General features: G+C 41.5%; 1 protein-coding gene across 1 annotated transcript in view; it reads right to left on the bottom strand.

The window, feature by feature from the left end:
* The window catches only part of CSMD1 (CUB and Sushi multiple domains 1), a 2,539,710-nt gene that overhangs the window by 1,842,233 nt on the left and 670,572 nt on the right, over positions 1 to 26,905 (bottom strand). The window lies entirely within an intron of this gene.

Consider the following 26,905-nt stretch of genomic DNA (forward strand, 5'->3'; position numbering starts at 1 on the left):
TTTGAAAATGACTTAAAACCCCCAAACAATATATATTTAGTGGAGGCCCTAGAGAGTAAAATAGTGGGTGTTACAATTATTATGTCACACGATATTTGCACAGCAGCTTTTCAAATGCATATTTTTTTCAGAAATTACATTTTAATGCACAAAAACACATTATAATGCCCAATTTTTGGGTAAAACATGATGTTACACTGAGCAAATAGTACTGAAAATGTCAAATTGCCTAAAATGTGGAATGGCGAGTAACTATGGTACTTAAAAATCTCCATAGGTAGCGCTCTTAAGCCAAGTTACCATTTTAGAGTTACACAGGTGGTCTGGTGCTAGAATTATTACTCTCGCTCTCAAGTTCATGGCGATAACTCAGATGTGTGGTGCAAACAGCGTTTTCATATGCGTGACAGACCTATATATGCTTTTGCATGAGCATGAGGTGGCAGGGGCACTTTAACTTTTTTTTTCATATTTTATTATTTCATTTAATATTATGCTTTAGACTGTCCCTAAAAAAAATGTTTTTGATCAATTCCTCATGATAGCATGGGCAGTGACAGATACTGTTTACTGAGACACCTGGGGTCCTTGTCACTTCCAGTTTCATAGACCATAGAGATGATCAGGGGGAACTTTTGTTCCTCCTTCATCACTATGACTAATTGACGGAACTGCTGGCCTCCCCGATGGAAAAGGAGAGCCTGGGAAAGCAGCGGAAAAAAAGGAGGAGGGGGGCTCCTATATGTAAAAGCAATCCAGTAACTCTACAGCTACTTGGATCACTTTTACATTACACAGCAGCGCTGGCTGAAAATTAATACCAGTGTCATGACTGCAGCTGCAACCATGACCCCAGTATAATCACAAACCCAAGGATATATGGGTATGTCCTAAGGGCGAGAAGTGATTACCTAGCTCAAATAATACAGCCTAACCTCCAATTCTATATATAATTTTTGTATCAACATAATGGATTGCATGCAGGCCAAATCTCTGTATTTGTCAGTATCCTTTTCATTCTACAATCTGTGTGTCCCCTAGTTCTGAGAAGCATTTTTCATGGAATACACTGCTGCCTTATGCAGTTAAAAACTACCTGTGCTCAGGCTACAGACATTAAAATATTTTTATTTTCTTAATAAAGTCAGCAGCTGCAAAAAGTGTAGCTGCTGTGTTTTAATAAACAGCGACTCACCTGTCCCACGGTCCAGTGGTGTACTCACTGCAGCTGTGTTCTCCCCATGTCCTCCCTTGGCAGCGGCATCTCTACTATGAGCTCCCAGCTGTGACAGTTTGCGGCTTCACAGTTTGGTGCCCACTGTGTATGTGCAAATGGTGCTGCAGTCTGTGACTAGCCCCAAAGTCTTCTAGAGCTTGTCATATGTCCCAGAAGAATTCGGGAAGGAGAACTTCTGCTTCCGATTGCCTAGGCAACCGACACAGAAGTGGAAGCAGGTACCTGTCAAATTTGGGTACCTGCTCTCCCCAAAAGCCCCGTTTCACAAACAGGAGCCGGGGAGGAGGCCTTAAAGCGAAAGTTCCCCTTTGGATGGAACTCTGCTTTAATGTGAAGTTAATTCTCAAAGATCCTTATCAATCAGAACAAAGACTCTAAAATCAGGATTCAGTTAGTCTCTAACACTTTAGAAACATCAGATGGGTGTTTGCAATAGAAGGTTGGCAAGGCTTGTCTCTCCATAAAAAAAACCTAAGATTTCATTGTTTTAATACATTTCTTTGGTGTGAATAGTAATGAGCTGAACAACCAGGGTTCATATTTGGAATAGGTTTGCAAATGTATATTTTTAGTGCCAAATTTAAACCCCATTGAAGTCGAAGGGAGGCAAATGTTAAACAAAAAACAAAACAAACAAACAGTAATGGCCATTTCCTATCCTAGGCTTATACACAAGCAAATGAACTAAATAGCGATGGGGGGGGGGAGTTTCCCTGGGAGAACATGTACCAAAACAAAAACTTTTTTTAAACTTTGTTGGCGGAGAGCAGTCATTTTACAACCAGGAGGCCTGAGCAGGAACATTTAGAAGTAGTAGTAATAAATAAATGTTTTACTTCCAGCTGAAGCCAGAGGTTCAACTTGTCTGAACACTAAGTTCATTTGGCCTTTTGGCAAACATCCAAACAGCCAAAATCCAGCCTGAACCAGGACAGAACCAATATCATCTCTTCTTGTGAATGTTGAAATTTAATTTTTTCCACAATGCCTATAGATACAGAGATGAATGACGTGTGCAAAGATACCCTTCCGGCTTAATCACAATATGTAAATACTTCAGTGTGCATGGCCTGGGCACAGGTTCACCTTAAATTAAAGCATAAGTGGGAAGTTGCATGCACCTAATTATTCACTTCAATACATAATAATATTTAAAAAGTGGGGACTATGTGTTTGAGTCAGCACCTGGTGTATAATATGTTTAAAACAACAACGGGGAGAATGGGAATCCCTTATAATGGCCATAGCAAATGCACATACTCAGAATCTAACTAAAATGAACCCCCTGAGATATACAGTTGGGAAATGTGTTTAAAGTAGTTGACACGACAATTGCAAGATTTTTATATGTGTTTTAACAGGTGATCATCATTTCAGAAGTGATTCATTTTTTTTATCTGCAGCCTTCTAGGAATACATGTTAATCCTGCCATGTTAAGGCACTTAGGCTACTTTCACACTGGTGCGGGGGGGTGTTAGCGGTATAGCCCCTGCCAGTGGCACTTTCCGACTGATAGCGGGGTGCTTCTAAGCCCTAATAGCAGCCAAATAAAGGGTTACAATTGCTGCTACCAAAGTACTTTGCAGGCACTTTGGCAGCGGTTCCCATTAATTTCAATGGCAGGGGTGGTGTATACACCGCTCCCACACCACCCGAAAGATGTTGCTTGCAGGACTTTTTCTAATGTCTCGCAAGTGCACCGCCCCAGTGTGAAAGCACCTGGGCTCTAACACTGGGGCTGCAGGGGATGCATTTTTCAGGCACTATTTTTAGCCCAAAAGTGCCTGAAAAATGCCCCAGTGTGAAAGGGGCCTTACTGTTCTAAAGTGACAATAGGTGTGCTCCTGTGTTACTCCTGAAAACAAAATAAAGTTGGGCTGAGCACTTCTCAATCATTCATAGGCAGCTTTGAATTCTCTGAATGAATGAAAAGTTCTCTTTTATTGCCTGAGTCAGAGATTATGATGGCACCTGCCCACTTCTCCACCTCATTCAGAGAATTCAAAGCTGCGTATAAATGGCTGAGCAGCACTCATCTGACTCCATTATATTCTGTGGGTGGGAAAGGAATTTCCCATCCCACTACCAGAACACAGCACTGTATATTGCAGGCAGGGAGCACTAAATGGCGGACCTTGGTCAGGATCTGGACTGAGCGACAGTGCTTTCCAGACCGTGGCCATGCCACTTAGCGGCTGGGTGGCCTCTACCGGGTCTGTTTGGCAAACCTCTGTTATCCTCCCAGCACGTAGGGGTCAGGAGGATTCTTTACAAATTAGCAAGCTGCAATTTACCCAATTGGCAACATATAAAGTTGGGCACATCTCACCCTCAGTCCAGATCTGCACCTCCTTCTGCCCACTGCCCTACTATGAGGATGACAGTGACAGCTGGGTGGGAGACCCAGGAGTGGACACCTTATGCTTACAGTAAATGGTGTACTGCGATATAAAGAAGCACAGTTCTAAGAAACACTGTGATGTCAGCGGAACTGTGATATAAAGGGGCACTGTTATGTGAGGACATTGTGATGTGAGAGGCACTGTGGTATAAAAGGTCCCTTATGTGAGAGCATTATGATCTGAGGGGCACTGTGATGTAAAGAGACACTATAATGTAAAGAGGCATTGTGATGTGAGGGGCACTGTGGTGTTAAGGGTACTGCGATGTGAAGGGGACTGCAATGTAAAGGGGCACTGTGATGTAAGGGGGAACTGAGGAGACTGTAGGATTGATTTAAGGGGGTGTGATGTAGGGGGTCTGTGATGTAAAGGGGAACCGTAGGCACAGATGTAAAGGGTGGACTGTGATGTTTTTTTATTTTTTATTTTTTTTTTTATCTCAAAATAAAAAAAGAGAAACAGAATTAAAAGAAAAAGAATACACATATTTCACGTTTACAAACATTTCTTAATATCTTCTTAATTTATACATACGTCCTCTTAACCTTAGACTCCTTTTATTTTCACCCTCGTCCCTCCTCCCCCTCCCTCCTACCCTTCCCTGCAGATATCGCATAAGGTTCATAGTTTAATTATCTTTACTAGCAAAAGTTATGTTTCCTTAAAATGGAAGTAAACCCTTCCAAACAACTTTGACCTACAGGTAAGCCTAGATTAAGGCTTACCTGTAGGTCCAAGTAATATCTCCTAAACCTATATGGTTTAGGAGATATTTGCCCGAAAATGGGCACCGCTGTCTACGGCGCATGCGCCGTAGACAGCGGCGCGCAGGCGCACTAAATGCGGCAAGTCCAAGAATGGATTTGCCAAATTTGTCTACTCCCGTGCGCATGCGCGGGAGTGACGTCATCGCGGCTCCGGCGAATGGCAGCGTCGGAGCTCCGAGACGCGACACCCGTGCGCATGCGCGGGAGTGACGTCATCGCGGCTTCTCCGCTGTCATTCGTCGGAGCTGCGAGAGACGCCACAACCAAGATGGATGCGGCGGACTACAGGTGACAGCGGCGACTTCGCTGGCTCCTGTGTCAGGTAAGTGACACATAATGAGCTACTATGCGATGCATAGTAGTCCATTATGCTTTACCTTTGCAGGGAAAAAAAGAGGAAGTAAACCCATCAGGGTTTACTTCCTCTTTAATATTATTGTGTTATTTCCTCTACATATCTCCAGGATTTTTTTAATTTTTTCCAGGGTTCCCACTTCCCTCCGTTACTCTCTTCTACTGTTAGGTCCTCTCCCCCTTCGTTTAGACATTCCATATTTTGTATTTTATTTACTCGGAAGATCCAGTCCTGTATTTTAGGGCTCTCCTTCTCTCTCCATTTTTGCGGGATTAAACTTTTCACGGTGTCAAGTAATATGGGGATTAGCGAGAATTTATATTGTTTTATGGGTTCATCTATTCCATGGAATAATACAATCCATGGATCTTCTCTTATATCTTTTTTAGTTACCACTTTTATTATATCAATGATCTTCCTCCAATATTCTTTAATAATGGGGCAATCCCACCAAATATGTCCCATAGTCCCAATTTTTTTACATCCCCGCCAACAATCCAAGGATTGTCCAGCTCCAAATTTACTCAGTTTGTCAGGGGTAGCATACCACCTTGCTAAACATTTATAATTCGTCTCTATTAATTTGTTCTCCACCACCGTGCTGTGAACTAATTTCAATATTTTCTTTTTAATTTGCATACTACATTGTGACCCCAGCTCATTTTCCCATTTTTTAATGTATGCCGGGTCCTCCAGCTCGTCCCCTTCTGAGAGTATTTTGTATATTCGAGCTATATTATTTTTTTATTTTTCTCTCTGACAAAGCCGTTCAATAGGCCTTAGTTCTTCTTCACCTCGTACTGGTTGGGGAAGTTTTACAACAAACTGACGCAACTGGAGGAACCGCCATTCATCAACCCTCATCAGTTCAGTGTCCGCCCTCAGTGCTTGAAGAGTGACTAATTGGCCCTTCACTAATATATCTTTTAGTTGTGCATTATTTTTTCTTATCCAGTTACCTCCCACTTCCAATTTTCCATGTAAAAAATAGTCATTCTCTTTCAAAAAAATCAAAGGTGAGTTGTATTCCCATTTATTTTGTGTATGGGTCTGGTCCCAAATTTTAAGTGCATATCATGTTATTTCGTGTGTGTTATGTCCTAATGTCCTATATTGTGGAGGATTCCATATTATTCTCCCTAAATGTGCTTGGCTGATTGCCTTCTCTAAAATAACCCATCTCTTGTCATTTGCCTCTTTCGCCCACTCCACCACCCGTGTAAGTACCACCGCAGTGTGATATTTTTTTAAATCCGGGAGTGCTAACCCCCCTTGTTTTTTCCCCCTCCTTAACACCGCGAAAGCTATTCTTGGCTTTTTATATTGCCATATATACTTAGAGATCATATTTCTTAATATTTTAAAAAAGGCCGAGGGGAGTGAGATAGGCAGCATTTGGAACTTATATATGATCTTCGGAACCAAAATCATTTTTACCACATTTATGCGTCCTAACCATGAGAGAGGACTTGTTGAAATTTTCTTTATTTCTCGTTTAATTTCATCTAATAATGGAATATAGTTATTCAAATATATTTTCCTAATCGTATCTGAGAGAGTGACTCCTAAGTATTTAATCTCCTTACGCCAGGGAAAATGGAATTCTGCGCGGAGTTTCTCCTCTTCCATATTACTAATGTTGATGTTTAAAACTTCCGACTTGCCCAGATTTATCTTCAAGTTTGATATTTTGCCAAAATTTTCCAGCATCCTCAACAGGTTTGGAATTGTTGTCCTAGGGTTGGTAATGAAAAAGAGCACATCGTCCGCATATGCTGCGAGTTTATGCTCTTCCTCTCCAACCCTGATCCCTTTTATATCTGGGTTATTTCGAACGGAGGCCAATAGGGGTTCAAGAGACAATGCAAACAGAAGGGGTGATAATGGGCACCCCTGTCTGGTGCCATTTCCCATTTGAAACTGTGCAGATGATTCTCCGTTAACTTTTACCAGCGCTTGCGGGTGGTTATAGAGTACTTTGATCCACTGGATCATCCTCGGGCCCAAACCCATGACTTCTATAGTTTCTATCATGAGTCCCCAGTCTACCCTGTCGAATGCTTTCTCGGCATCCATTGACAGGAATAGACCTGGGGACCCATTGTTTTTTAGGGCCTGTAGGAGGAGCAATGCCCTCACCCCATTATCCCTGCCTTCTCTCTCGGGTATGAACCCTACTTGATCTGGATGTACCAATTCTGTCATTTTTTCCTTTAATCTAGATGCCAGGACTTTAGCGTATAGCTTTATATCTGCATTTAGTAAGGCTATCGGCCTATAGTTAAAGCAGAGTAAGTGATCCTTACCCTCCTTTGGGATCAACGTGATTGAAGCACGCAGGGCCTCTCTTCCCATTTCATATTTTGTCCCTAAGCCATTCAAATATTTGCAAAGCTTAGGGACTAAGATCTCTTTATATTTTTTTTTTTTTTTTTTTTTAATTTTAGAATTTTTATTATGTTTCCAAGGTAACAGTAAGCAAATACAGAGTTACAGAAGAAGAAAAACAAAACCAATACAATAAACCATACAACCTCTCATATAGATATCTGTAAACAGCAGTTGTAGTAGTTAAGAAAAGCCGACACTAAGTTGCCAGAGAGAAAACCATATCGTGTAGAGTCACGCCTATATTCAAGCTTGTTCAAAGTGGCCTTGCACCCCCTGGTCACCCTTAACCGTTGTGTCTCTAACGGCCTGGTCACGTAAAATTACCAATAATTTCTTTATATTTTTTAAAATAAGTAATCAAAAACCCGTCTGGCCCGGGGCTTTTACCCGATGCTGTATCTTTTAATGCATTATAGATCTCCTCCTCTGTAATCGGTCTGTCCATATTATGACTGTCAATATCTGTTAGGCGTGGTAGTTTTGCTTTATACAAAAATTCTTTGCTATTCCCCTTTTCCCCTTTGCCTTGTGCCCCTTTCTGGCCTACATTATACAAAGCTTCGTAATATTGCTTAAAGGCCTCCGCAATTTCCTTAGTTGTATAAACCGTCTTCCCATTTTTATCCTGTATTTTTTAAATGAAATTAATCTCTCTCTTCTTTTTCACCTGTCGAGCCAAGTATTTACCTGTTTTATTTTCTCCCAAGTACCTCTCTCTGACTCTCCCCTCTAATACCCTCCTTGCTTCCTGATCATACATATCTTTTAGTTCCTCTCGCTTGTTGTTCAATAAATGAAAAAGTTCCTGATGTTGCTCCTTTTGTTTTTTTTGTTCCTGTTCCAATCTATGGACCTCCTTTATTAATTTTTCTCTTTTCTCTGAACTTTCTTTTTTTTTTCTTGTCCCTATGGAGATGAGGATACCCCTAACATATGCTTTGTGTCCCTCCCAAAGGGAGGCCTCCGTTATCTCACCAGTGTCATTCGTTAAGAAAAAGAATTCTATTTCTTTCCGTATTATTTCTGCGATTTTTTTGTCCTGTATAAGGTTCTCATTTAATCGCCAAGTAAATGGATGTCTATGTATTCCAGGTATCCTCATCTTCATTAACACCGGGGAGTGGTCTGATAGGGATATTATTCCTATCTCTGTTTCCATCACGGTCTCAAGCAATCTATGGTCGACCATTATATAATCCAGCCTGGAGTGCGTCCCGTGCACTGGGGAAAAAAAAGTGTAGTCTTTTGTTTTTTCATGTTGTATCCTCCAAGCATCTATCAATTGATTTTGTCTAAGTCGGAGTTTTAATGCTTTCATATTTTTCCCACTTATCCCCCTTGCAGTGATGGATCCATACCAAAGTTGAAATCACCCGCCAATATTACGTCTCCTGTTTTAAAGTTTGCAAGACTCTTCAAAATTTGTTTCAGATATCTAGTAGGATTTTCATTTGGGCCGTATACATTGGCCAAGGTAAAAATCCTATCCCCGAGTTTTCCTTTCAAGAACAGATATCGGCCCTCTGGATCCGTCAGCCTATCTATCACGGTGAACTTTGTATGTTTCTCAAACCCTGCACCCTATTTAAGTAGTAAGGTGCACCAACATGGCCGCTCCAGAGGACGTCGTAGTGACGAAACGCGTAGGGCGTGGCCACGTTGTGTGCACTCGTTTGAGACGAACGGCTGAGTTTTTCCATACGCATATGCTTTTAATGTCAAATGTGAGTAGTTTTTAATACTAATAAACGAACGATCTGGTTAAGAATGTATTACACTATGGATATGTCTTTCCTCATATATAATTAACGTTGGATACCATACGGACGGAATAACGAAGCTTCACCCAGCGCACCAGCAGCAGCCAGAGAGCGGCACAGTGGCTTACATTGTGAAGGTCCATCCAGCCCCATAAGGGGCATTAACTCTGGTGAGAGCATTCACATACTATAGCACTGAGTGGCGCACCGGGGATGAAGTTCTCTAATTGAAAACCCGCACTATTTGCACGAGTGAATCAAATATTCCCTATTGACTTTATGCATCAATTACAACAATAATCTGAAGAGGCAGTATCATTAAGCCAAACATTAATTTTGGACTTACATTGGACATAGACGCGTCTTCATGCGATTATTGGTTGAATATATTTCTGATCCCTGGTTGTTCTGATCCTTAGTTGCTTTTTTGCACATATTTTGCGTCTTCATGCGATTATTGGTTGAATATATTTCTGATCCCTGGTTGTTCTGATCCTTAGTTGTTTTTTTGCACATATTTTGCACATGTTTGCACAGTCTGTTCTGAACTAACACATTGTTGAATACAAACAACATTTTCACCATTTTGCATACCTAAATGAATGTTTACATGTTTTTAGTATCCACCCATAGTAGGCTGATACGTATAAGATAACTTAATATCCACTTTGATTATAATTATGATGGAACACGAATGTTGATTCCACATTGATCACACACATTTTTTTATTTGGATAAAATTATTTTAGGAAATCTTTGCACGCTACTGCCAACAGTTTTTTCTTTTTATATAAAAAATTAAACACCAGGTTTTGATGATAGGTTAACTCATCACATCACTGACAGGGTTTAGCGCCATAACCTTTTTATTCTACATGTTTCTCAAACCCGATCGCCACTCCCTTGGCCCTCCTTATTGGGGAATCTCCATAGAACCAGTTCGGGAAGTTATCAGAAAACAGCTTAACATTTGTGTCCTGAGTTAGATGGGTCTCTTGCAGAAACACCACCTCTGCTTTATATTGCTGTAATTCCTGTAGTAGTTTACATCTCTTTATAGGCGAATTTAGGCCTTTAACATTATATGACACAAATTTCACTTCTGTCATCTGAGGCTCCCAAAGGAGGTACTTAGTCCCCCCCTTTTAATCCTGTAAGTCATTAGAACCCCCTTTTCTTTTTTTTCCCTTTTCTTCTTCTGCAAGGAATATCTTTTCCCCCCCTTCCCTCCAACCTCCTCCTGCCCCCCCTTCCATCCCTCCCTCCCCCTCTGGCCCCATCCCGGCCTTTGCTTTGCATTGTGGACCTCACTCCCTTCTGCAAGCAATATCTATCAGGTTATGGCTCAGGCTGCGGCACTCCCCCTCTGTAATCCCGATCCCCTTCGCCCGTTTGGGAGAAGGGGTACACCCTCTACAGATTAGGAGTGATGGAGCCAGAGCCCCGCCCAATCCCTCCATCACACTATCCCCCCTCCGCCTGCTTCCCCCCGACACCCCCCCCTTGACAGACAAAAAAAAGAGAAAATCTCGATTAAACCAGAGCAGAGAGAAAACAAAAAAAATAAAAAATAAAATCAAAGACCAAAAAAAAAAAAAAAAACACCTACAAAGAAGTCCACAAGAAAAAAAAGGGGAAGAAAAAACCAAAAATCTCAAAAGCAGTCATATTCTCCCCCCCCCCCCCTTCCCCCATCATTACTTATTGCTATATTTCACGGGGGTCTAAGGGTATCTTGGGGGTTGGTATTCCCACTTGATTACAGAAGTCCTCCAGTTCGTCCAGGAACTTTAATCTAATAGTTCTTCCCTCTTTCTGCACCGTAAGGGCTGCCGGGAACCCCCAGCTGTATCTTATATTTGCTCGTCTCATTTGTTCCAATAAGGGTTTAAATCTTCTTCTCCGTGCTAAAGTTCCCGACGACAGGTCTGAGAAAACCTGTAGCGTTGTCCCTTCATATTGAACTGGGGGTAGACCTCTGAGTTTGCTCCAAATCTTAGCTTTGTCTTCATAGAGATGGAATTTTATAATCACGTCTCTTGGTACCTCTTCCTTTATTCCTGGGGGTTTCCTCACTCTGTGCACACGATCTATCTTTAACTCTGCCCCTTCTTCTCTTCCAAGTATAGGATTAAATATCTTTCCCATTTTTGCTCCTAAGTCTTCTCCCTGTTGTTCTGGTAAAGCTCTGATCCTCAGGTTTTGGCGTCGATTTTGATTCTCCTGTTCCTCCATTTTATAGAGGATATCCCTGTGTGCCTCTTGCATTTTTTTTGCCTGCGTTTTTAGGTCTAGTATCTCCTGGGCCTGTCTACTTGTTTGTTCTTCGACTTCCTCTACTCTTCTTAGCAAATGCCCCATGTCCGTCCTTACTGTTAAAATTTCAGCTTTGATTGTGTTTTCTAATTTCATGAACATTTCCATCATTTCGCTTTTGGTTGGTATTTGGGATATATCCCTCCACTCCTTTCTTCTGCCCTCCATGTCTGAGTCCCTCTCCTCCCCTGAGGTGTCTCCCCGTGTCTCTTCTAATTTTCCAGTGTCTTTCCTCCTCTCCTTAGCACCCTGTTTTCTTTCTATACCGGGGCTTTTTTGGCTTGTTTCCTTGAGGTATTTCTGGATCGTGCTGGTATTTAAGCTCTCCCTCGGGGCTTTAGGATCATTCATTTTTTGATTTCTTCCCTTCATGTTGCAACTCTTTATTTTTCTCTTCCCCAGCTTTCCCCTTTATTTAACTATTTCCAATGGACAGGGGAGGGAAGCAAGGCCGCAAACAACACTCCTTTCTTAATGTCCTACCAGGACCGTCTATTAATATCTATAGGAATCAGGGTTTAAATTCCCTTCCTTAGAAATGTATGTGTTAGTGTTTCACTGGTAGCTCTGACCTCAGCCCACCAATCCGCCTGCTCTTTACCACTCCGTTTGCATCCCTTTATACATAGTCCTTTACGTTTTGCATCACACTCTATGGTGCATTGGTGTATCTGCTGCGGCTATACAATTTTAGGGAGAGATCACTCAGTACTTATATGAGGTGCAGTCAATCATTATCAAATCAAAATAAATGCCAACCATTTATTCGACACACCCCCTTTCTTTCCTTTCAACACTGCCGTCTCATCTTTCTGATGAGTGTTTAGTCTATAATGCATACGTTTTTTAAGCACAGCAAAAACCTATTTTAACTTAAGATTAATTGATTTCAAAGCTCAAGAGAGAGGAAGAAAAAAAAAAAAAAAGATCAACCGACGACAGACCAAAGGAAAACAGTTCGTAGTGTAATAACGTTCGTTTCAGGGCCTCAGCATATATTTTCAAGGAGTGCTTATTTATCAGCTCTTCTTAATCCTTCCATTTAGTAACTGTCCTTGACATACAGAGAGACTCCTCACTGCTTTCAAGCACACTCCTTCCACATTCCTGAGTTCAGGGCCCCAAATCCATATTTATTACACTTCTATATTGCTTCTGTTGTTCTATCCGTGTATCTCCAGTTTTTACAGACCACACATTCAAATCAAGTAAGAAGGGGTACTCTTAGTCTGACCTGTTCGTAGCTGTCCATAGTTCTTCCCTTCTTTTCCTCCTTCTGGGCTCCACGGTCCACTGGAGAGGTATGACAACAGAGGGCAGCGTGGGGGGGATCCGGGGGGGTCCGCACGCTCCGGCGGGGTCCTCCGTCTGCCGTCAATGCAAGGCTCCGGGTCTCGTTAGTGCTGTCAGGCAACTATTCCTCAGCTGTTCCTCAGCTGGTATAGTTCGTGCGGCGTGCGGCGGGCAAGGAAGCATGAACGGCGGGGTCAGAGTGACGTCATTACGGAGCGTCGCGCTCTCTCACAGCGCTCGGCTCCAGCTGGGTGGACTGTGATGTTAAGGGGGGTTGTAATGTGAATGGGGGACTGAGGACACTGATGTAAACAGGAGACTGATATAAAGGGGGCTATGATGTGAGGGGTAGGCTGAAGACACTAATGTACAGGGGGACAGTGATATGTTATAGAACAAAAATCTGTTTTGGACTACTCCCGGACAAAATTTTTTGTGACCGGACCTCTATACATTTTAATTCAAGACCCCTGATATACTGTAACTGAGGCTACATACAGTTTAAACAGAGCACTCTGCACACATACCTGTTAGTGCAGAAAATAGTTTGTTTGAATTAGTTAACCAAATAATGAAGTGACAGTAAAGGCGGAGATCAATTTTAACATAGTTTTATGTGAAAAGCATAAACCTTCAGCAGAAAAAAAAACAGGACACACTTTTGAAAATGTGTGTTATACTCACTGAATGCTCATTATCATCCATACAGAGACTATACCAATCATGTATACTGCACTGGGAAAATACAGAAAGCAATTTTGGTGATAAAAAAAATTACCAGGAAAAAAGGGGAGAGAATGGAGGATATAACTTTAACCATAAAATTCTACCTAATAGCATTTTTTTTAAACTGTCACTTTATTGAAAATGCTGAAACATTACTCTAATAATACTGTATGTAAGCAAAAGTTATGGGTTTTTTTTTCCTTGCACATGATCATTTAAAGTAACCAAATCTTCACCTCATTCACTATAGTGAAAATATTATTTTGTACTATTTTAGCAACCCCAATATACTGGAAATATAAATCTACATCTACATAATCTAAGTATTAGCGGCCTTACAGACCTTATCATAACAGTGATTAAAAGTATGTTAGTTATAATGCATGCACACATTTATAATTAACTTAGTGAAGTTATTTTATCATAAAATGCATGCCATTTATTTTTCTGTCTCTAAATATGTTCATTCATTATATGGATTACCCCACTACCCAAATTAATTAGCTACCCTATTGTACAGGGGTGTCCAAACTTTTTTCAAAGAGGGCCAGATTCGATGAAGTGAACATGTGTGAGGGCCGACCATTTTGCCTGACATTCTTTGAACCATTAAAATTCGGTCATTCGAGCACTCATACACTGCCCAACAAGAATTCTCGTGCCTTTGTCGCGCTCGTTTGCCTGACACACAGACGAATGCTCTGTTCTTTGGGGGTACCGTTAAGTCTTAATGGTACCCCACACATTGGAAACATGGGGTGCTTTTGGTGCAGCGCAATAAAAAAAAAAAAAAAAGCTCTGGGACTTCTTTCCCTGCATTTTTGTGGGTATGGAAGCCCATTGAAATGCATGGGCTGCCCTACACACAGCATGCAGCCATGCAGATGTGAACCAAGGGCTTATTGGAGGGGCAGTAAAACTACATGGTTAAGCTGTTTTTACCACCCCCAACTTCTCCCCCTTTAGCTGCAGAGGGAGCAGCTGGGGGTGTACACATGCTGTGGCTGCAGCTGGAGGTATGCTCAGGGTGAATGGGCCTGCACTGCAACTACCCCGCAACTGTGTAGACTGCACAGTTGCGGTATAGTGATGCTACATTTACGGGCTTAAAACAGGTGGTGAGGAGGCAACATAATGCCTCTTTACCACCTTTCAAATGCCTCTGAAAAGCAATCTGTATATGGATTGCTTTTCAGAGGAGCAGCAATCCTGGCTGCTATCACACACACAAGCACCACAAAAGCAGTTCTGATGGTACAAGAATGGGGGGGGGGGTCTGGATTAAAAGTAACACACATGCATACACATACACACAGACATACACACATACAGACACATGCATATACTTACATACATACAGACACATGCACACACACACATACAGACACATGCACACACATACATACATACAGACATACACGCACATACATACACGCACATACATACAGACATACATACACACACACACACACACACACATACATGCACACAGATACATACAGACACACATACAAACACACATACAAACACACGCACATACATACAGACACACATGCACATACGCATACATACAGACATACATGGACACACACACACACATGCAATCATACATGCACAGACACACACACACATGCACATACAGACACACATACACACACACACACATACATACATACAGACAGACATGCACACACACACACACACATAGACACACATGCACACACATACATACAGACATGCACACACATGCACAGACACACATACATACAGACACACATACATACAGACACACATGCACACACACACATACACACATACATACATACATACAGACACACATGCACACACATGCATACAGATAGACATGCACACACATGCATACAGACAGACATGCACACACATACATACATACAGACATGCACACACACACATACAGACAGACATGCACACACACACACATACAGACACACATGCACACATACACATACAGACAGACATGCACACATATACATACAGACACACATGCACACATACAGACACACATGTACACACATACATACATACAGACACACATGCACACACACACACATACACATAAATAAAGCCTTTTTAAAACGAATCTAGCTTGTAGTACAGTACCTTTCCATTCCATTTCCTCATTCAGCCGGGTACTGCACTGTAGGGGGAAGCAGAGAGCACAGCACACTCCTCTGCACTTTACTTTCACATTTGAAGCCGACGGAGCTTCACACAGTGCCGGGGATCGGCTCATTTGACAGCCCTGATCCCGCAGCACACCAGACGGGCCGTTCAAAACCGGACTGCGGGCCGCGATTGGCCCGCGGGCCGGACTTTGGACATGCCTGCTATTGTACAAAATGAACATTTGACAACATTGATCAGTAATGTGAGCTGTCCATGGTGCTGAAATCTTGAACAAATTAAACTGCATGATTACCTAAAAAAGCATAAAAAGCTGATATTCTGACTTGCTGTTAAAGTGTTGTTCCATCATGTAAAACAAGGTGGCAGCACAAAGCATTTTATAAAAAATGAATGATGATTGTCCAAAATTGCATTACGTATACTTCCCAGGTTTGGAAATATATTACACATTATAACTTTATAGAATTTGCAGTTGCCGGAGGACAATTAGGTAAAAAAATAAAATAAAAAAATGTACATAATTGCTGGCAGTAGCACACTCAGGTGGCTAACTAGAACTGTAAAAATCATTAAGAATTGTGTTAGCTTTCCCTCCGGTGCAGCAAAATCAATGCACTTAATATTACCTATTATGCACTAATGTACAAGGAAACAATTAATAATTAGAACCCTGGATAATAATGCTCTAACAGGGATATGAATAATGTTCATATTTTATAGTTATCTTGTTATTTGTTGAAAAAAAAAATTGCACATTGTTTGATTTTATTCTACAAGTCATATTTTACCTTTTATTGAAATAGTTTACACAGTTTTGCTTAGTCCGCTTCTGAAATCCTACTTCATGGTTTCAAATGTGCCATCCAATCTACTGTATTTTGTTTTTAAACTAGAAAAAAGAAAACATGTTTCCTATCTCCTCTGAAGGCTATAAACCAGTTGTCTTCAAAAAACACAGGGTCTTATTCTCAGAGACATATTCAACTAGTCAGCAGGCAGTATTTGTTAATTCTAATAAAGCCTTTATTTGAAACCTAGTGTATGTGTTTTTCAACCCTTTTGTTTTGGCACTTAACTATCAAAGGACCAAATTTCTAAAAAAATGTATGGGCTTAGCCAACTTTCTTTATTATGTAAACAATGCAATTACATATAAACCGTTATATGAAACCACCCAGGCATAATAGTTTTATAAAGTTTGAATGCTGTCTAAAGAAGGGGTCATCCTGTCTTTTTTACAAACCAAGTGTCAAATAGCTTGGTGAGAACCTGGCAGAAATGGGTCAAAGCTTCTTTACCAGATCTGATCCATTCCTAAGGGAGTAAGATCTTCCATGTAATATGTGTTGTCTACTTCTATCGGCCATTAGTGTAATGAAGGTATGGTCTGTTGCTTCCAGTAACGCGGTATAAGAGCTTTTGCCACATTAAGTAGATGAGGTGTTATTGATTTTTTATATGCTCCTGCTGGTGAGCCTGTACAATGGAGTAGTATAACCCTTGGGTCATTAGTGTTTTCGGAGCCCTGGATCACCTTCACCCAGTGTAAAATGGTCAGCCAGTATGGTCGGATGAGTGGGTAATATCACCAAATGTGGGCGTGCGTGGCTTGTTCACCACATCCCCATCAACACAAGGGTGACACTTCCGAAAATGTCTTGTGTAGCACCACTGGAGTGTAGTGCCATCATGTGAGCAGTTTATAATTTACCTCCGCCATTTTGGAGGCTGTGGAAGAGGTATATGCCATTAACAGGATAGTGGATTTGTGTGCCTCCGATAGCTTTTTGTGGAGATCTTTTTCCCAGTTGGCCAGGAAGGTAGGGTTTCCAGTGGTGGTCAAGGACTGTAAGGTGTGATAGAAATAGGAAATTGGCTTGTCAACTGGTTGGCTCTAAGAGAAGGCAAATTCCATGGGGGTTAGATCCGAGGTGGTCGGGAGAGGTTTCGGGAGGGAGTGGACAAAGTCAGACAATTAACGATACTTCCAATGGTCCAGGGGGTAATCGACGAGCTGGGTAGTAGTGTAGACATGGGTACAATGCCCAAATGAGTTGTGACTTGGTAAAGAAGGGGTGTAGAGCCCAGGTTCCATCCATGAGTTTTGAGGTCCATGTTACCAGGTGGAAAGTAGTTGTGGCCGGTTAGTGGCATGAGAGGGGAGTTGTATTGCCATTTGTGAGTTTTACATAAGGAATCCCATATCATGAGGGTCGAGTGTGTAAGAGGTGAAGTAGTAACGGACAGTGTTCTATATTTTTTAGGAATCCAAATTTGGGTGAAAAGGTTAGGTTTCGTTAAGTGAGATCTCAAGATTGGCCCATAGTTTGGAATCTTTATGATACTTCTAGTCGGAGATTAGGGGCAATGCTTTTGTACTACATATTCTGTGTTTTTTTGCACATAAACTTTGTGAACAAGGTTAAAATGTGTTAAAATCTGCTTTACCCACCAGTTTATTATGGAGTATCAATACATTTGTAAAGATTGAAGAGCATATATGGAGTTGTGGGTCATCTTTTACTGATGGTAGAGTCTTTCCCTTTCTTGACAAGAAGTTTATTTTAAGTTTATTTTAAGCCTGGGAGCACATATCCATATAGATACTACCATCCCACATTGTGTTATAGAGGGATAGAAGTATGTCTTCCTTAACGGCCTTATAAAACTAAACCAGGATTTTGTTTGCTAAATCTTTAACCGTGAATAGTATTTCCTCTGATGATATAGGGGCATTAAGATCATCAAGTTGAGTTGTTGTGGGATTTGGGAACGTTAGTCTATCTAGAAAGGATTGAGCAGTGGTCTGATTCAGACATATAATAGGCCTCTAGGATATTTATGATTCCCTGCGGAGAATGAGTGAGTTGATCTGGACTGTCCCTAAGAACCATAATGTTCGTCAGTTGATAAGGGCCTTTTGTGAGTCTGGCAAGTGGTTTACCTGTTTTGGCCACATTGGTGGGCATTCATAGGTGGCACTGGTGGGCACTGGTAGGTGGCACTGGTGAGCACTGCATAAGTGCCTCACCATGTGAGGGACTGATGTTCCTCTGACAGAGGCTGGTAATCTTTTTTTTTTTTTGACAGCGCGAGGGAAAAAAAATTACTGATCTTCATTGTCTGACAGCTGATCACGTTGTAAGGGGCCGGGATCAGCCCATTACTCCGATCTGTGATCAGCCAAGTCTCATATACTCAGTGATCACAGAGAGCTCCCCGCATGCCCTGAAGGGACGTGCCAACAGCGCATGCTCGGGAAGATGTCTATGAATGCCCTCCCGGCAATTAAGGCCCGCACTGTAGCCATCTTTTGGCTATAGCACGGGCAGGAGTAGGTTAAGGAAGCCTTCAGTAAAAAGCCTTCCAAAGGAAAAAAGTTATAAAACAGTTGTGTAAATTGTTGAAAATTACCCACATATGTACTGTGTACCAGCTACAAACAAATAATAGAAAGGTTTGATAAACTGTGAAAATTGCTGATATGGGTAGAGGCTACTGCTGACAAAGACTGCAACTGCCTGTTGTCATATCTCATGTTTGCTGTAATGGAGGTACCACAAAACCTTTCTCCCTTTGGAGTCGGTGTACAGCAATCATCCAAGAGGTATATTTTGCCAAAAAGTCTTTGTAACAGGAGTATGGTATAGCACAACACTCAAGTGCAGGACAGAATGGAGAAGGTTATGTGAATATGGGTAACTGACCCCGCCAGTTGAAAATGCATTTCCAGGAAATTGGCAAGGGGCCTATGTAACTGTAGAGCAGATTGGGGGGGGGGGGTTCTAGGGTACACCAGTCAGGTAAAACAAAGCCTTCCTATATCCATCTTGTGAAATTATTCAAAAAGACTGAAATCATGGAAAGACAGACAATCCCATATTACCCGAACCCCCTAATCTGTAACAAGGGCATGTGCCTGGGATAAAAACCACCGAGATATTTTTTAAGACTTTCTGGACCTAATTACTGTCCTAGAACAGGAAAGTGTGACCAAGCAGGCATGAACGTTAGTCTAAAACCTTATAGCATCATTGAGGCTTGTAATCAATCCATCTATAGAGATACAAAATGTTGTTAGAGCTTGGGGTTAAAGAATCACACTGTGACTGGTGCAGTTCTATTGCCCTTATCCCAATGCCAGATGGTAGACTTTGATTCTGTAATGCCTTTAGGAAATTAAATGAAGTCTGTAAATATCATGCATACCCTATGCCCAGGATAGCTAAGTTAATTGAGCAACTGGCTCCAGCTAGATATACAAGAACACTTGACCTCAACAACGATTATTGGTCAGCACTGCTAACAGTGATGTAATAAATTACACTAGATGTTGTGCTGCTCTCTATTAACATAAATAACAATAAAGTGATCATACTACAATCATCTCACCATACAGTAAATCATTAATAAGCCATCCCGTGCTTACAGACCAGGCTAAAAAGGGCAATTTTAGTATACAAGATTGCCATTTGACTTGCATTGTCCTCAGCTTTCCTCCAGCGAATGATTGCTATTCTTAAGCACCATTAAAACGTTGTATCCACTTATTTAGATGATGTGGTCATCTTCAGCATCGACTGGGGGAGTCACTTATCCAAAGTATAGGCTGTCCTTGATGCCAATTGTGATGCTGGTCTGACAGCCAATCCCAAACATCTGCGATTGGCCTATCATCTGTCTATCATTGTGGGGTGAAGTAAAGCCTTACCGAACTGGCACAGCCCCCTTTCAAAATGGCAAGCAAGAGCTTTCTTGGGGATAGTAGGTTTCTAATGAAGGTTTGCATTTATTAAGGTAAAAAACCTATTGTTCCCCCTCCCCTCCTAAATACTTTCCTGAGGTTAAACTCAATCCAGCATTGTGCTCAAGATCTTCTCTCTCTCTCTCTCTCTCTCTCTCTCTCTCTCTCTTCTCTCTTTCTCTCTCTCTCTCCCCTCCTCTCCCCTCTGGAGTGGGAGTCATTGCCTCCTGTTGCTGTAAATCAAACTCAGTGATCAGGGAATGGGGGGTGGGGCTGAGCTGCATTGTGTGTGTCAATGGATACACAGTGAGGCTTGAGATTGAGCCCACACATGTGCCACCATAGGAAGTGGCTTCCTATGGTGGTACTCTGAGAAGAGGAGGAGCCCAGAGGGCCAGTCAGGACCTGAGAAGATAAAGATCATGGCTGTCCTGTGTAAAATCACTGCACAAAAGGAGGTAGTTATGATTTTTTTTTATAATTTTTTATTCAAAAAAAATTAACTTCACAATCACTTCAAGCTCTATAAGTTGCTTACTCTTTGTGGAGCAGATAAACGCTTTGACTAAATAACATAAATGATGAGGGCACGTTCAGACAAAGTGCATATACTATTTTTGCTTTCTTTTTCTGACTTAAATGATCTCCCCTTACCCCCCCCCCCCCCCCCCACACACACACACATGTATACTTAATGAGATCCAGTGACCGCTGGCCTCCAGTGTATGTTTACATCCAGTGGTGCAAGGCTCTCTATCTTAACTGTTCCAGGGACATTCCAATCCCAAATACTTCTATGGGGCTCTCTCCCAGGGTGGATGAGCTCTGTAAAAGTGCAAGGGGCTATACTGTACAGGCCCAGTCAGGAGAGGGAGTCTTTCCTTGTTCAATGTATACAAACTCCAGAGGTTGTGGCCTTTAGTGTACAGTAAGTGTAAATTTATGCAGAATCTTTTTGATCTGACTTTTAGGTCAGGTCAAAAAGTATAAGTGCACTTTGTTTTAAAGTGCACTCATTCTCACTCAAGTTAATGCTAAATTAATAAGTCTATAGCTAAAAAATAAAAATCTTTGTCACATATGGTATAATTAACTGCTTGTTTTGTTAACCACTTCATCTCCGGAAGGATTTACCCCCTTCTTGACCTGAGCACTTTTTGCGATATGGCACTGCGACGCTTTAACTGACATGCGACGTTGCACCCAAACAAAATTGACATAATTTTTTCCCACAAATAGAGCTTTTTTTGGTGGTATTTGATCATTTCTAAGGTTTTTATTTTTTGTGATATAAAACAAAGTGCCAACTGTGAAAAAAATATATATTTTTTCCTTTTTGCTATAATAAATATCCCCAAAAAATATATAAAAAAACAAAATTCTTTCTCAGTTTAGGCTGATATGTATTCTTCTACATATTTTTGGTAAAAAAAATTGCAATAAGTGTATATTGATTGGTTTACACAAAAGTCATAGCATCTACAAAATAGGGGATAGATTTATGGCATTTTTATTATTTTTTTTTTTTTAGTAATGATGGCGATCTGCAATTGTTATCATGACTGTGACATTATGGCGGACACATCGGACACTTCTGACACTTTAGGACAATCGTCATTTATACAGCGATCAGTGCTATAAAAATGCACTGATTACTGTGTAAATGACTGTGGCAGGGAAGGGGTTAAACACTAGTGGGTAATAAAGGAGTTAAGTGTGTCCTAGGGAGTGATTCTAACTGTGGACGGGTGGGCTCACTACAACATGACAAATCACTGCACCCGATGACAGGACGCAGTAGATCTGTCATGTTGCTAGGCAGAACCGGGAAATGGCTTGTTTACATAGGCATCTCCCTCTTCTGCCACTCAGTGGCACGATTGTGGGCCACCAGCGAACATCGAGTTTGGGGAGGAGGAACTTGATTGGTCCTGACCTCAACCCGATAGAACACCTTTGGGATGAATTAGAGTGGAGACTGCAAGCCGGGTCTTCTCATCCAAGATCAGTGCCTGACCTCACAAATGCACTTCTGGAAGAATGGTCAAACATTCCCATAGACACACTCCTAAACCTTGTGGACAGCCTTCCTAGAAGAGTTGAAGTTGTTATAGCTGCAAACGGTGGGCCAACTCAATATTGAACCCTACAGACTAAGACGGGGAATGCCATTAAAGTTCATGTGCGTGTAAAGGCAGGTGTCCCAATACTTTTAACAATATAGTGTATGTGTCCTGAAAGACAAAGAAAATTCCCAGCACAACTTACACTATATAAGTCCTGCCATTTGTTTGGATCATGGTATTATTAGTACTATTAGTATTATTTTATATTATAGATTAGAATACATAAAGCCTATAAAACATCAAACTAAGAGAAAAATATTTCTGGCAATGTACTCGTCAAGAAAAATCACTTTTTAAATTTATTTTTTCTTCAGACATTTATAAAAATGGAGGCCACAGAAGCATGTGAAGTGAACTATAATCCCAGGCTTCATTTTTTTTTTTTTTAGAGTGATTATAGACAGCATAATTGTTATAACAGGGTAAGAAATTGATTTTCTTTCTAAACAAGTGACAAAACACGAGCTGCATGGTTCTGCCTCTTTGGTGACAGATGTAGATTTTCAGTTCTTGGCATTTCAACAAAACTTTTTGCCAGCTGTATCAAAAGAGCATTGTGAATTTTCACTTTAGGGAAATTTGGCAAGATGAATGCATTGTGCTTGCTGTGAAAGTAATGGCTTATAGATAGCAATATTGGTCTTTTTTAACTAAAATGGCCATGTTGCAACCATGATTAAAAGTGAGTTCTGTATTCATTACACCACAAATAAAAAGACAAAGCTGATTTAAACCAAAACTTGTTCAAAGAATTGAATTATGAATATGTATGTAGGTCATTATAGAAGAAATATTTACAAAGATAATTTACTAATTGTCAGTTGCTTACTAACAAATAACATGTTTAAGCATATTGATTATTATTGTTGTTGTTATTCTTATTATTTAGAACAGCACCAAACAGAATAATAATAAACACATTGTAATCAAGTTTAAAACAGATGTTGTATAGTTATGCTTTTGTGTGTCACACATGATTGTAAACATGATCAGTCTTTCTATTGTGTTCTAAGGAACCACCTTGTAAGAAGTTATAAACATTGGCATTTAACAGGTAAAATGTGCAGGATTACCTTGGTAACCACTCCTTAAAAAGAGATGGCAAGAATAGACACTATAGACTTCTAAAAGCTTATTTAGTAAGCTAGTGCAAAGAACAATCATGCTGTACAAAGTGCAGAAACCTGTAACAACAAATCATAAATCATCCCTTGCCTGATCTGACTCCAGTAATGTGAAATGCGAATTGATGCCATAGGTTAAGGTAACTATGGAGTATTTTCAGCCATAACAGGTAAAGTAAGCTAATTCTTGTATTGTACAGCATACCATTTTCTTCTTTGTACATTTAGTATGTGTTTGATCACCTGTGCTTTCATTGATGACAATACCTCATACTTATTACAACAAAATATGTGAGATCTATCTTTATCCCAATCGCCACAGTGCCAAACTTAATTTTATGCACATTTTTATTTTAGGGCTAATCCAATCATAATGGGTTTACTTTTCTCAGCTAAAGACCACACACTCCTGAAAGTTTTTTTAATCTCCCTGTTCCTAATTGTTGTGGTCAGGCAAGACTCTAGCACCTCCTGGCAGAAACTTGCCCACATTCTCCTGCCTCAAAAACATTACTATTGGACTTTCACTATAGTGGGTTGTCCAATTGACCAAAAGGAATGTAGGGGAGGCAAGAGGGCATAGGCAACCTTCAGCTCTACTAGAAGTGCTTAGCTCAATAAGAACAGATCAGCATTCAGGCCAAATAGGTTGAAACAGTATACCTGTTAGCAGAATTTTTTTTCTGTTGAAGTTACAGTCCTTACAGTGGGCAATTATCATTTCCGATTAAACGTGTTGTACTATTTGCAACATTTTGCCTTTAAAGCGGTTTTAAAGGCAACATTGGTTCTGGCTGCTGTCAATCAAAGTCAGTGAGACAATGAGAAGAGAGAGTAGAAGGGGCCAGGCCACGACTCAGTGTCTGAATGGACACTCAGAGCAGTGCCCCCATTTCAAGCTGCTTGCTGTGGGGGCACTCAGCAGTAGGGAGGGTCCAGGAGCGCCGACAAGGGACCCAAGAAGAAGAGGATCTGGGCTGTTCTGTGCAAAACCACTGCATAGAGTGAGTAAGTAGAACACGCTTGTTATTTTTAAACAAAAAAAAACAAGACTTTAATATAAAGTTGTGAACAGTAATGAGGAAAATGGGAAACAAGTGTCCATATGAGGTCTAAATTGTCCTGATCCATTTTTTTAAATATACCGTATATACTCGAGTATAAGCCGAGATTTTCAGCCTCTTTTTTGAGGCTGAAAGTGCCCCCCTCGGCTTATACTCGAGTCATCGCTGTCTGCCCGCTCGATCAGCGTGTCGAGCAGACAGACAGCGGCCATTCTATCATTCAAAAGCCGCGCCTCCGGCTTCGCCTTCGCCTGTGATAGGCGGAACACTGAATTTCCCAGCAGCCTGTGTTCCGCCTATCACGGACATCGTATCATCCTCGTACTACGGACGAGGATGATACGATGTCCGTGATAGGCGGAACACAGGCTGCTGGGAAATTCAGTGTTCCGCCTATCACAGGCGAAGGCGGAGGCTTTTGAATTTTACAATGGCCGCCGAGGCGCCGACGAAGAGGGCACGGGACGGAGGCAAGGCAAGGCACGGCACGGGACGGGACGGAGGCAAGGCAAGGCACGACACGGGACGGAGGCAAGGCACGGCGGCAAGGCACGGCACGGGACGGAGGCAAGGAGGCAAGGCACGGGACGGAGGCTCGGGACAAAGGCTCGGGACACAGGTAGGCTGGACACACACACACACACACACACACACACACACACACACACACACACAGGGATGGATGGATGGAGACACACACACACAGGGATGGATGGATGGATGGATGGAGACACACACACACAGGGATGGATGGATGGATGGACACACACACACACACAGGGATGGATGGACGGACACACAGGGATGGACGGACACACAGGGATGGACGGACACACAGGGATGGACGGACACACACACAGGGATGGACAGGCATGTCTCACCCTCGGCTTATACACGAGTCAATAAGTTTGCCAGTTTTTTTGGGGGTAAATTGGGGGCCTCGGCTTATATTCGGGTCGGCCTATACTCGAGTATATACGGTAATCTTTATGTATAAATACATTTCTAACAACTTCAAAAATAAAAAAGGAAGCCAAAATAAGGTGTACAATAAGGTCCTTCCAGCAGTTCACAGCTATAATTGGTCATCAGCACACCACATAGATAACCAAAGAGAACATATGAGGCCACCATGGCCCCTGGCCTTAAATAATACAATTGTATACTTTAACCTCCCTGGCAGTATGATTATTTCAGATTTTAGGTGCTAATAGCGGTACAATTATTTTTCATGAAAATTTGGCGTTTTATATTGTAGTCCTGTAATTCTTAGGCCGCGTACACACGCGGGGACTGTTCGCCCAACTTTGTCCGTCAAACAGTTTCGGCAAACAGTCCGCTCAAAATTAGCATGGACGGACATGGCCACACACGACGTACGAACAGTTTGCTGAAACCGTGCGCGATGACGTGAACGGCACGTACGACGGGATGAAAAATACGACGTCCTATACACTGCATTATAACTTTCGGCGTGTAAAGCCTTTCTGAGCATGCGCGGAACTTAGTTTGTCGAACAAGCCTACACACGAGGGAACTGTTCGCTGAAACAAGGTTTCAGCGGACAGTTTTTCGGAAATTCCGAAAAACCTTGTTCAGCGGACTGTTCGCTGAAACTGTCCGCTGAACGCCCACACACGGGCGGACTGTCCGCCGAAACACTGTTCAGCGGACAAAGTTGGCCGAACAGTCCCCGCGTGTGTACGCGGCCTTAGGAATAACTCACTTAAATCTGTCCAAACCAGAGTCTAGCAGACATCCTGGATATGATAAAGTTTTAAAAATGAAATCATAAATTATAATATAATAAATAACTATAAATAATTATACCAAATAATAATATAACATTAATAAAAATTATTCAATAATGTAATCAAATCAAAAACACAGAAATTTTCTCAGTTGCAGAATTGTCACTGTCATTACTTTTCAGTATTTGATGACGGATATCCCCAAAAATTGTCGCTCAATTCTGCGAGCGATTCTAATTTATTATCGCTGTTTTCTAGCTGGTCTAAAATCATTTTTGATGTAAAGGGACAGTTTTGGTTGCTATGGACAATCTCCAGTTTCCAGGCATAAAGAACAGTTTTTATAATATAAAACTGCATGCAGGACACTGGACAGAACACTAGGGACAAAGGGGATGTGAAATAATTACATACAGCAATATAATCTGTAAGATTACATTATAATGTATGTAATGTGTGTGTTTCACTTTTTGAATTTGGCGCCGTTCTCCGTCCCTGTGCGTCGCAACACTCGCAGGGAAGGGAGCTCGGCTCCATGATAGATGGAGCAGAGCACGGCTCACTCGTACAGCGGGGGCACATTGCTGGATCCAGGGGACAAGGCAATTAAAGTCTCCCTGAATTCAGCGATGCAGTCCCGAGTCTGGCTCGGGGTTACCACTTTTGGTACAAAATCTCCACC

The sequence above is a fragment of the Lithobates pipiens genome, unplaced genomic scaffold, assembly GCF_037356315.1.
Source record: "Lithobates pipiens isolate NorthernLeopardFrog02 unplaced genomic scaffold, aLitPip1_a1.2 Scaffold_18, whole genome shotgun sequence".
Classification (NCBI taxonomy): domain Eukaryota; kingdom Metazoa; phylum Chordata; class Amphibia; order Anura; family Ranidae; genus Lithobates; species Lithobates pipiens.